Source organism: Ailuropoda melanoleuca, chromosome 16 (assembly GCF_002007445.2).
Source record: "Ailuropoda melanoleuca isolate Jingjing chromosome 16, ASM200744v2, whole genome shotgun sequence".
In the NCBI taxonomy this organism is placed as follows: Eukaryota; Metazoa; Chordata; class Mammalia; order Carnivora; family Ursidae; genus Ailuropoda; species Ailuropoda melanoleuca.
In genome coordinates, this window is record NC_048233.1 from 90,868,293 (window position 1) to 90,880,572 (window position 12,280).

The window sequence follows — 12,280 nt, forward strand, 5'->3', positions numbered from 1 at the left end:
TCATAATAGGGCAGATACACAAGAATCAAAATGTGCACGGAGGCAATTAGAGAGCAAACCTTAGAGATGCAGCCTCAGCACACTTCCTAATACTGACCCCGAGGCAGACAGATTCACCTGCCCCGTCACACGTCTCCACTCCCAGCCGCTCAGAGTAAGAGCCTGCCCTCTGGGAACAGGGGCTCCCGGGAGGAGCAGGTGTGAACCAACCACCAGCCCAAGCCCTCATCCCGAACATACCTATTGGGTACCTCGCTGTACCCCAGGAAGGCCAGCGCTGGTACCACCCTGGAAGGCACCATCAGGGGCGTAAGTGATCTCTCATAACATGCCCTGAGAGCCATAATACGGAAAACACGAAAACAGTCTACATGTCCCACAACAGGGCAATGGATGGGTAAACCCTGGCGGATCCATAGGATGGGATACTTAAAAAGTCACCAAAATTCTGAAATTCCACATATGAGTGAGATCATACAGTATCTATCTTTCTCTGACTGACTGACGTCACTTAGCATTCCCTCTAGATCATTCATGCAAATGGCACAATTTCATTCTTTTTATGGCTGGGTAATATTCCATTGCATATATAGGCCACATCTTCTTTATCCATCATCTATGGATGAACACTAGGGCTGCTTCCAGACTTTGGCAATTGTAAATAATGCTGCTATAAACATAGGGGTGCATATAGCTTTTTGAATTAGTGTTTTGATTTTCTTTGGGTAAATACCCAGTAGAGGAATTACTGGTTCCTATGTGGAATTTAAGAAAAAAAACAGAGTGCCTGGGTGGCTCAGTCATTTAAGCATCTGCTTTCAGCTCAGGTCATGATTCCAGGGTTTTACCTCAGCCTCCCTGCTCAGTGGGGAGCCTGCTTCTCCATCTCCCTCTGATCCTCCCTCCACTGATGCTCTCTCTCTCTTTCTCAAATAAACAAATTTTTAAAAATCTTTTAAAAAAAGAAACCAAACAGATGAACAAAGGAAAAAGAGACAAACAAAAAAACAGACTCTTAACTACAGGGAACAAACTGGTGTTGCCAGAGGAGCGAGGGCATGGGTGAAATAGGTGGAGAGGACTGAAAGTACACTCATGGAGGGGCACCTCGGTAGCTCAGTCAGTTAAGTGTCTGCCTTCAGCTCAAGTCATGATACCAGGGTCCTGGGACCGAGTTCCACATTGGGCTCCTGCTCAGAAGGGAGCCTGCTTCTCCCTCTGTCTGCTATTCCCCCTGCTTGTGCTCAGTCTCTCTCTCTCTGCAAATAAATAAATAAAATCTTTTTTTAAAAAAAAGGTACACTTATGGTGATGAGCAGTGAGTAATGTATGAAGTGTTCAATCACTATATTATACACCTGATACTAATGGAACACTGCATGTTAATTATACTTGATTTTAAAAGTTAAATTTTTAAAAGTATGATATACTATAAAAATTAATTTTTTAAAGAGTTTTATTTATTTATTTATTTAGAGTGGGGGAGGGACAAAAGCCCAAGCAGACTCCACACTGAGCATATGCTGGACCAGAGCTTGATCCCATGACCCTGAGATCATGACCTGAGCTGAAATCAAGAGTCAGATGCTCAACCGACTGAGCCAACCAGGTACCTCTATTAAATTTATTTTTTTTTTATGTCAGTAAAATTCGTGTTGAAGATAAATACTTTCTGACATAGAAAGACATTCGTGATGCATTATGATGCCATCCGTGCCAGAATACAGAGCGGTTAACTGTGTGATGAATTGTTGGTGACTGCTTTTGTTTGCTTGCTTCTCTGTTGTCTACATTTTCTCCATTCAATATAATAATTGAGCAACTGGAAAATGGGAAAAATTACTTTTAACAAAGATGACTTTTTTAATTTAGCAATCAATTGGGCAATGAAAGGAAGGGGTGTGTGAGAGAGAGAGAACACTGCCCCCCAACTTTAGCAATTAACTGGGTGTGTTCATTTTTATTGGCAAGGGTAGGGGACAGGTGAGCAGACTGACAATGGATCTGTGACAGGTCGTAATTCCACCTTGAGGAAGTGGTATAATAAAAGGTAGTCTCCGTGTGCTCATTATTGCTTAAAGTATGATGACCAAGCATGGGTTTGGGTATGGTTTCAGGGACTATCATATGCGTTGTTGCGACCTCTACTGCACATGGCTGGTAAAGCCTAAGCGTCCTTTAGGGAAATTTCTTCTTGATTGTTTTTGTGAAGATGCGGGGGAGAGGAGGGAAGACTGCTACCAAATCCACTTGTACTTTTCCTTAACTGGATATATGAATGACCTATACCATGTTCACGGTTGAAGATCATACTCTGATAAGGAAGTGGAATTAAAGAGAGCTTCCTCTAGCCTCTTCCAACTGAGATCCTGTAATTCTTTGAAATGACAAAGAATCTTGCTCAGAGGCACAAATGGCATTGAGATAGTTCTAAGAAGAGGAACAACAACAACAACGAAAATCCTGGCCAAGAAAACAAAAATAGAAAGGGAGAGAGAGGGGCGCCTGGGTGGCACAGCGGTTAAGCGGCTGCCTTCGGCTCAGGGCGTGATCCCGGCGTTATGGGGTCGAGCCCCACATCAGGCTCCTCTGCTATGAGCCTGCTTCTTCCTCTCCCACTCCCCCTGCTTGTGCTCCCTCTCTCGCTGGCTGTCTATATCTCTGTCGAATAAATAAATAAAATCTTTATAAAAAAAAAAAAGAAAAAGAAAGGTAGAGAGAATAGAACAAAATAGCTCCAAATTTTATCTTGAAGACCAAACATGCAAAACAGCCGTGATGTTTTTTGGAAAATAAAGTGAATTTGACCGAACATATAAAAATATGTAACAAAGTCATGATAATTAAAACAGTGTAGCACTGGTTTCAGATCAAGAACATGGGAATGGAATAAAATGTTAAAAAATAATTACGTGGGTATTTAGTGTATTATAAAATCACATATCTTTTTAAGATTTTATTTATTTATTTATTTATTTATTTATTTATTTATAGAGAGTGCGCATTAGCACGGGGAGGGGCAGAGGGAGAGAGAGAATCAAGCTGACTCCACGCTCAGCATGGAGCCCAATGCAGAGATCCATTTCACGACCCTGAAACCATGACCTCTGCTGAAATCAGGAGTCCAACGCTTAACTGACGGAGCCACCCAGGCACCCCATAAAACCACATATTAAATGAGAATTTTCAACTTGGCAAGAAGATTATATTGCATCCCTACTTCTGGCCTTAGAAACATATTACCAAAGTCAAAAATTCTTAAGAAGATAATTGAAAGATTTTACTGCATGAAAACTATGAATGGTCCTACCTCAAAAAAAATTAAAGGACATAATGAACATGGTAAAAAACACTGAATCATACACAAACAAGAGTTCATATAATTGATATACAATAAGCATTTAGAACTGATAAAAAAAACAGTACGATTGAAACACAGAGAAAGTACACAAGCAAATCACACATACGAAAAAACAAATAGACAAAAATATGATAACAAAGGTAGGAGGAAAAGTTCGACATCACTAGTCACTGAAAAATTGCAAACTAATGTATAACGAGTGTGTAAATTATATGAAGTAGGACTCAGAGAATGCTACTGGAAATCAGCCTTGGGGGGCGCCTGGAGGGCTCAGTGGGCGGAGCATGTGGCCCTGGCTCTCACAGTTGTGCGCTTGAGTCCTACATTGGGGGTAGAGATTATTTAAAAATAAAATCTTTTTTTAAAAGTCAACTTTCGTTTACCCTGCTCCCGCTTACCCAAACTCCAAACCAACTCTGTAAGGCTGGGGGTTTTCTGCATTTTTTCACTTCTCTGATTTAAAAAGAAAAAAAAGAAAAAGAAGGAAAGAAAAAAGAAAAATTCTGATTTTAGTAACTAAAATGTCCAATACTGTGTAACAGTCACAACTCTGAATTCCATCTAAAGGTGAAGCTGCATTCAGTTCAGTCCTGCTCCAGATAGGATGACTGCAGTGGAAACGAAATGGGAATGGGGTTGGGGGGCGGGGGGGTCTCTATTTCCTCACATAGCACTTTCACCAGTCATGTAGGATCTTTTCTGCTCCTCATCTCTCACCTCTGTTGCTGACCCCTCTGGGATGCTGACTGGCATAGCCCCTGATACGGGTTGAAGTATGTCCGCCTCCCCCCACTAACCAGTATGTGTTGGACCCCCAGTCACCCCCTTTACCCCTCTACTCCCCACTTCCACCCCCCATCCACAGTACCTCAGAATGTGACACTGTTAGGAGAAAGGGTCTTTACAGAGGTAATCAAGTTAAAATCAGGTCAAGACGGTGCCCTAATCCAATATGACTACTGTCTTATAAAAAGGGGAAATTTGGACACAAAGACACACATAAAGGGAAGACTATGGGAAAAAAGAAAGGGAGAAGACAGCCATCCATGAGCCTGGGACAGAGGCCTGGGACAGCCCCTTCCCCACAGCCCTCAGAAGGAACCAACCTACTATGAGAAACAAACTGAAGACTTCAGAGGGGAGGGGGTGGGGGAATGGGATAGACTGGTGATGGGTAGTAAGGAGGGCACGTATTGCATGGTGCACTGGGTGTTATACGCAACTAATGAAGCATCAAACTTTACATCGGAATCTGGGGATGTACTGTATGGTGATTAACATAATATAATAAAATAAAAGGAAAAAAAAAAAAAAAAGAAGGAACCAACCTGGCTGACAGCTTGATTTCAGACTTCTGGCCTCCAGAGCTGTGAGGCAATAACCTTCTGTTGTTTAAGCCATTAGGTTTGGGGTACTTGTTACAGCTGCCTTAGCAAACTGACAGAAGAGCCAACAGTAGTTGACTCAGTTCCCAGTATAGTTTAACATACGCTCTTTCTCTCATGGGTGCTTTATGGATTCTTGAGAGAAACACACACACACACACACACACACACCCTACCCTAACTGCTGAGGATATCTTGATGCATGCAAATTCATCTCTGCTAAATGATTGGCTGGTTGCATACAAGTCTTCCCTCAGGCCCTGGACATCCATCATTACATCTCTTCCAGCTTCTTTCTCCTTGCTCCTCAGTGGGGTCCTGTTAGACAGGAAGTAAGAAAACCCTAAACGGGCACACTGCACAGGGGTCCACATCTGACGAACAAGGTATGCACACCTTTGACCCACCATCAATGGAAATGTAACTACTTCCCAAAGGCAGGCCTCTACTTGGCATCAAACCTCCAAACGTAGACTTTTGTCAAACACCAGTCCCCCTCAGACGGAGGTCCCATATCCAGCTGAGTGGTCAGTCTTGAACTGTCTCTCACTAAACTTGATGGAGCACCCCAATCCCTTGCCACTAGACAGGGAGAGTGGAGCTCACTATATACCAACAAATCTGTCCAAAGAAATCTTTAATGTAATCTCCAGTCTTCACTTCTTTTCGTGATTTTTCCAATGCGTTTTACAGGCTGGAAGAAAGTGGAGAGCTAAGAATAACAAAGCCAGTTCCTACCACCTCCTTTGTAAGTCCTGCCCAGGGGGCACCAGGGTGGCTCAGTCAGTTAGGTTCCAACTCTTGGTTGCAGCTCAGGTCATGATCTCAGGGTCCTGAGATCAAGTCCACACTCCGCTCATGGAGTCGGCTTGAGACTTTCCCCTCTGCACCTCCCCCTGGTCACTCATGCGTGCTCTCTCTCTCTCTAATAAATAAATAAATAAAATCTAAAATAAATAAATAAATAAATCCTGTCCAGAAGGCCCGGCATCTCACTCTGGAATGTGGGGATTACCACATACGCTGGGACCTCAGGCAAAGCTGAGTTAGACACAATCCTGTTTTAACAGCCTGTTATAAACATAATACTGGATATCATTTCTCTTCTTTCATATTGGCAGAGCTCTAACCAAAAGTGTGCAAGAAAATTCAGCAAGAATGTGGGTAAACAGGCACTCTGATACATTGTTGGTGAAGATCAATCCCTTTGGAAACTTCTTTTATCTCTACCCCCCCCCAAGATATATGTTAGCAATCATCATCAGCCCACTGATCTACATGTAAAGGGTCTCCTGACTGAGGTTTTACTAGACAGTAGTAAATGACCCCTCAAGCTCCTGGAAACCTTAGAGACTTACACTATCCCTAAACCCCCACCCAATTTGCAAGTCACTCCTCACAACCCCAGTACAGCTCTTTCTGCCCACGGGTCCTGTCCCTGTGCTTTAACAAAAACCACCTCTTCGACACTGAAAACATCTCAAGAACTCTTTCTTGACTGTTTGCTCCCGGACTCCAAAACACCACATCAGCATCACTGCTCTCTTAGAAATGCTATACACCATATGGAAGCTAAACTGATGAAGAAGCTAATACTAACTAGCCCTTTGAGAAGGTTCTATGGGCTTCCTGGAGTAAGGAAGTTCCATGCTGATTTATTACACTATGATATTATGATTAGAATCTGATAAGCAAAAACCCAACATTTTTATTAAAATGAGATGGTGTGCACACATACGCATACACAGACAACATGTGTGTGGGTGCCATTTACACCAACAACCAGACCTGCAACTAGGCTACAGGTTTCTGTTATCTCGTGATTCTAAAATAAGAAAGACTAAAAACTGAGATGCCAGGTAATTTTTATACCGATGGCAAAATATACAAATCCCGGTGGATACAGAGCGGGATGTTCCAAAAACAGTGCCTGGTAGCTATACTCTGCTTTTTAGATTTTCCAAGTGCTCCCAGAGGACTGATTCTCCACTGGCTTAGGCATTACAATCAGCCACGGGGCTTAGTTCACCATAGGAATTCCTGAACCCCACCTTTAGAGTTTCTGACTTAGTAAGCAGGGACCAGATACTTACATTTATATGAAGGTCTCAGTAACATCCGATGCAGGTGGTCTGAAGACCAACTTTTGAGAGATTTTAGCAAACCTGTTCCAGTAAAAGTAAGAACAGCAAGGTTTTTATCATACTAGCTGTGTGGCAAAACATTTCATCCCACAACATCAGTTTCTTACAAATAAGTACCATGGAACTACCAGAAAAGAAGTGTAAATAAATAAAGAGCTGTGAGAACTGAAGGGAGGAAAATCATTTTTAGGGACCAAGGAAGACCTCACACCCCTCCTACCATTTAGACAACGCTTTATTCACACTTGTCTTCTGATACCTCAACATTAGCTATTGTATGCTCATCATTATTGTCCCTACCTAAATATAAATTCCTAAAGAATAGAATCACTGGTTTTTCCTCTTTGTATCCTCATAGTACCTGGCACAACTCTTGCAAAGAAAAATAGACATCATTTGTCGTAGTTACTATTTAAATGCAAAACTTTCAGTTCTTTTAAAATAAACAACGAGGTGGAAGTTGCGGGGGGGGGGGGACCAAAAGATTTAGTAACCAGAGAGAGATTGTACTGACACTTACTTTCCATCCAAAACAAAATTACACAATATTCAGCTTGAGATTTTTAAATACCTGAGCACATTCAGTTCTCCCACTTTGGGTGGAAGGGAACAGGGAAGAGCTGTGTAGAATCTGACACTGGCTTGGGGGGGGGGGACAGTTAAACCCTTTTAGAGCTGCTCTAAAAGGACAGAAATGCTTGGCTGTCATACGTCCATTAACTCTTTTGAGACAGCTTCAGTGTGCAAGTAATCAAAAAGTGCCTACTAACACTGTGGACAGAGAAAGTTCTCCCGGTAGCTTTGCAAGTATTACAGGTTTTATTTGTTGCCATTTCTGAAATTAATCCTTGGGGAAAGACCATACACAGTTTTAGCATGATTTAAATAGAACAGACAACAGTCTCAATTTGTTAATCCCATTTGTGTCCTAGAAGCTTGGGGAAAGATCCTCTCATTCTAAATATTAAAAAGGTTCAGACCCATAAAAATGATTTGCCCAACATCCTCCCAGAAGAGTCATGTATCGTTTTAATTTGATAATCAAGTTTTGATACAGTCCAGTCCCTGGGTTCCCTGGGGTGACACAGATTCAAATTCTGATCGTACTGTGTGACTGTTTTCCTGCTGTGTGACCCTGGCTAAGTTAGATCCTTTGACCCTCCGGATGTTACCTGCAAATGCGTGTCATGACTTCCTTATCTCACGGACTCCTTGGGAGGACCACATGCAATGACGAGGTACTGAACACCTAAAACGTGGCAATGTGTTGCCATTGCTCAAGCAATGGTCAATCAGTGGGATTTTCCTAATGTCTCTGAGCTGCTCCCTACAGAAGCGGCGTAAGGCGGCGAGCTGTGAGACACGACCCGGTCGGGAAACCCAGGCTTTCTCAGCACGGTGAGCAGCAAAGAAAACCCTGCACCGTCGTGGGCAACTAGGAAGAGACCCCTGAGTGGATGGAGACATCCAGAAGCCTAAAGCGGCGCTGGGCGTGGCTAGCACACGCCAGCGCGGGAACCCAAGTGATGCGGCCTGGTTTCTTCCGCTTCCGCCGGGACTCTCTGCGTAGCGGACCGGTGCGAACGCAACTTCCGGCCCGACCGGGTCCAGGGAGCCGCTGCGTTCCTGGTGGGAAGCCGGGGTGGCCGAACGTGCGTGGCCATGTGGCGGCTGCTGGCTCGAGCCGGGGCGCCGCTCCTGCGAGCGCGGCCGTCAGGTCAGGAGGCCCCCGGTCCCTCAGAAGACCTCCCTTTCCTCCCCACCCCCGGTGCGGCGCCTCGCTGGCTCCTGGAAGGCTCCGCCAACCGTTGCCGCAGCCCTGAATAGGGGCCGCGCTTCCCCGCCGCCGCTTCCGTCGCGGTGACTCGTGCCGGGGCGGCGCAGCCACCCGCGGGGGTTGGCGCCCGGAGATCCCTGCTGGCTTCTCTGGTTGTGGGGGGGGGGGGCGGATACTGGGCCTGTGAGGCCATTTAGCGGAACCCGCAGCCCACCATCAAGGCCTTCCATCAGGACTGACTTTGGTCTAGGTCGCACCAGCCTCAGGTCTGTCGCTTTCGGATTTTAATTTGATTTGCCTTTGTAGATTCTTGGGCCGCCCCGCCCGCCAGTGCTGGCCTAAAGATGCTGCTCCCGGTGCCGACTTTTGAGGGTGAGAGCTTGTATCACTTTCGTGTTTGTCTTTTCTCTGGTGGGACCTGGAAGAGGGTAGGCGGAGATCTGGCGGGTTCTGCTTCCTCTCCTCTATTCACTCGCTCAGTAAATATGTATGGAGGGCATGCTGTATGCCAAGAAGTGTTGTAAACGCTCGGGATATAGCAAAGAACAAGAGAGACCCACAAAAGTCCCTGCTGTCATGGAGCAACTGTGTCATGGGGTACCACCCCTGTGGCCGCCTGTGTGGCGCTGGTCCACCCCCAGTCAGGCATATGGCCGTAGAATTTGAACGTCTGATGTTCTCCCTGAAGGATGTTACATGTATGCAGTCATATAACTGTGGGCGAAGAGCACGAATTCGTTGAATATAAACGTTACGATAAACCACAATTTTGTAAATATAACTTACCGTGTCTTTATTGGAAATCTTAAAAAAAGAAAAACAAGCAAACACAAAAATACGAAAATGTCCTTGAGCTCTGAGGGTTTTATCTTCTACACGAAATTGTGAAACTACTGAATGCTCCGGAAGTCCATATGGACTTGAAGGTGAGAGAAAGCCTCACTAAATTTCTCTGTAGCTGCTTGTAGAAACTGGAGGAGAGCAGGGGGCAGTTGCTATGACCTTGTTAGCCCACTAATAATTTGGTATTTCCTTGAAAGCTTCTGTTTTATATTTGACTCCATGATAAAGCTGTGCCTGTTTTACCATAGACATGTTTAAACTACTTATAAGTTAATAATTTTTTCCCCAACTTACTTGTCAGAATGTCTGATATGAAAAAGATGTACTGTGTCTGGCCTGCATTTTAAACCACCCCCCCAACANGGCTTCTGTTTTATATTTGACTCCATGATAAAGCTGTGCCTGTTTTACCATAGACATGTTTAAACTACTTAAAAGTTAATAATTTTTTCCCCAACTTGTCAGAATGTCTGATATGAAAAAGATGTACTGTGTCTGGCCTGCATTTTAAACCACCCCCCCAACACAGCAAGCTGTTGCACATTGTAGGAAATGTACAGGTGTCAGCGTAAAAAGCCCCTGTAGAAACAGACCATAGATCAAAGGATCCCTAGGTTGTAGGTTTCCTAACAAAAATGTGGCAGAGCAGAAGATATTTTCACGTACAATGTCGTGTACTTTCCACCACCTCCATTAACATCCAGAGAGGTAATGTAGTATTTAAAAAAAAAAAAGTCATACTGTCTGGCTTTGCTGTTTTCACTGGATGGCCTAGACCAGTTTATAAAACGTCTCTAGGCCTCAGGTTCCTCTTTTATAAAATGGAGATTTAAAATAGTACTTGCCTAATGTTNTCTTTCCACCACCTCCATTAACATCCAGAGAGGTAATGTAGTATTTAAAAAAAAAAAAAAAAGTCATACTGTCTGGCTTTGCTGTTTTCACTGGATGGCCTAGACCAGATTATAAAACGTCTCTAGGCCTCAGGTTCCTCTTTTATAAAATGGAGATTTAAAATAGTACTTGCCTAATGTTCTGTTTCTTGAGCAAGGTGACCATTAAGGTGGGTGTGTTTATCCCTTCACTTCGTGATAATTCACTGAGCTTTACATTTTTTATTTGGCCCTTTGATTATGTGTGTTAAACTTTAAGAGGTTCAACATTCTTTAAAAGGGAAGCCTTAAAAAATTACCAAGGTTATAAAGTTGTTTTAAAGATTAAATGAGATACTGCACGTAAAGCATTCAGCTCAACGTCTAGCACTTAGTAAACATTGAAGAAAAAAAAAAAAGTAGCCAGTGTTATGTGTGACAGTCTTAATCTCTGACCTTCCCAGATGGTCTTTTTTCTAGTGTTAGGCAGAGTGCATTTCATTTGAACGTTAAAACTGTTATCTTCAAAGGTTCAGAAACGTCTTCTTTAATACTTGTCATAACCAAAAGATTCCGGGGGCGCCTGGGTGGCACAGCGGTTGAGCGTCTGCCTTCGGCTCAGGGCGTGATCCCGGCGTTATGGGATCGAGCCCCATATCAGGCTCCTCTGCTATGAGCCTGCTTCTTCCTCTCCCACTCCCCCTGCTTGTGTTCCCTCTCTCGCTGGCTGTCTCTATCTCTGTCAAATAAATAAAAAAATAATAATAATAAAAAAATAAATAAATAAAACAAAAGATTCCGGTGTCAGTAAAAAAGCACCCACAGGAAAAACCTAATATCCTCTTGAAATTATTTTTTCAGTGGTAACGTTATGACTTCCACTTGATTGATATAAATTTTTCTAGGAAGAACATGGATCTTTTGAGATGTGTGGTTTTATTTATTCTTGGTTGTCGGTGCTCCTTCTAGATGTTTCCATTCCTGAAAAGCCCAAGCTTAGATTTGTTGAAAGGGTACCACTTGTGCCAAAAGTGAGAAGAGAACCTAAGAACTTGAGGGACATCCGGGGACCTTCTACTGAAGCTACCGAGTTCACAGAAGGCAGTTTTGCAATCCTGGTAAGTGAGTTCAGTGTCAAGCAGCTACAGGATGGAAGCTAAGGATTAGCAGAATCTCATGCTCTTGGAGTTCTCATCCTCCACGGGTTTTATTAGAACTGCCACCATTTGCTCTTTAAACTGCTGTGCACTACCCAGTAAACATTTGAGTTGTGTATCTTCTTCATGTAGAGTGAAAATAATGCAAGAACAGGAGAAGGAAGACTACCTAATTGGTCCCTGTAATCAGACTATAAAATCCTCTCAGGCCTCTGGTGAAAGTAAAACTATCCATGACTTAGGATGTGGGACAGCTGTTTCCTTCCTCATCAAGTAGCTTCCATAGAGACTTAATGTCAGTAGCTGCACAAATGGGTGTGAACTACGATTGATTTCCCATCAGGCAACCAGAGTGATATTTTACAGTCCTTCCCACAGCCTGCTGGGCAGCCCCTGACAGCCTCTCACAACCTCATGTCCATGCCCTGTCCCTCACTCTACTCCAGCCACTCTGCTTCTGCTCAGACTCACCAAGCCATTCCTCTGTCTTTAACCGTTGTGCTTCCCCTTGGCTAGTTCCTATCATTCTGGTCTCAGCTTTAAATATCACCTCCTCGGGACGCTTGGGTGGCTCAGTTGGTTATGCATCTTCCTTCAGCTCAGGTCATGATCCCAGGGTCCTGGGATCGAGTCCCACATTGGGGTCTCTGCTCAGCAGGGTCTGCTACTCCCCTTGCTTGTGTGCTCTCTCTCTGACAAATAAATAAAATCTTTTAAAAAAACAAATAAATAAATATCACC

General features: G+C 43.7%; 1 long non-coding RNA gene and 1 other non-coding gene across 2 annotated transcripts in view; one reads left to right on the forward strand and one right to left on the reverse strand.

Moving 5' to 3' along the window:
- The window catches only part of LOC105242242, a 21,637-nt gene extending 13,382 nt beyond the window's left edge, over positions 1-8,255 (reverse strand). The window contains exons 1-2 of the long non-coding RNA XR_004621247.1: positions 8,063-8,255; positions 6,840-6,911 (exon numbers count right to left, since the gene is read on the reverse strand). This is a non-coding gene — a long non-coding RNA (uncharacterized LOC105242242). The remainder of the gene's footprint in view (positions 1-6,839; positions 6,912-8,062) is intronic.
- On the forward strand, positions 8,095-11,498 carry LOC100482043. The gene is made up of 4 exons (XR_004621246.1): positions 8,095-8,128; positions 8,224-8,607; positions 8,974-9,039; positions 11,352-11,498. It is a non-coding gene; the product is annotated as an uncharacterized LOC100482043 (transcript).
- Positions 11,499-12,280: the final 782 nt, after the last annotated feature.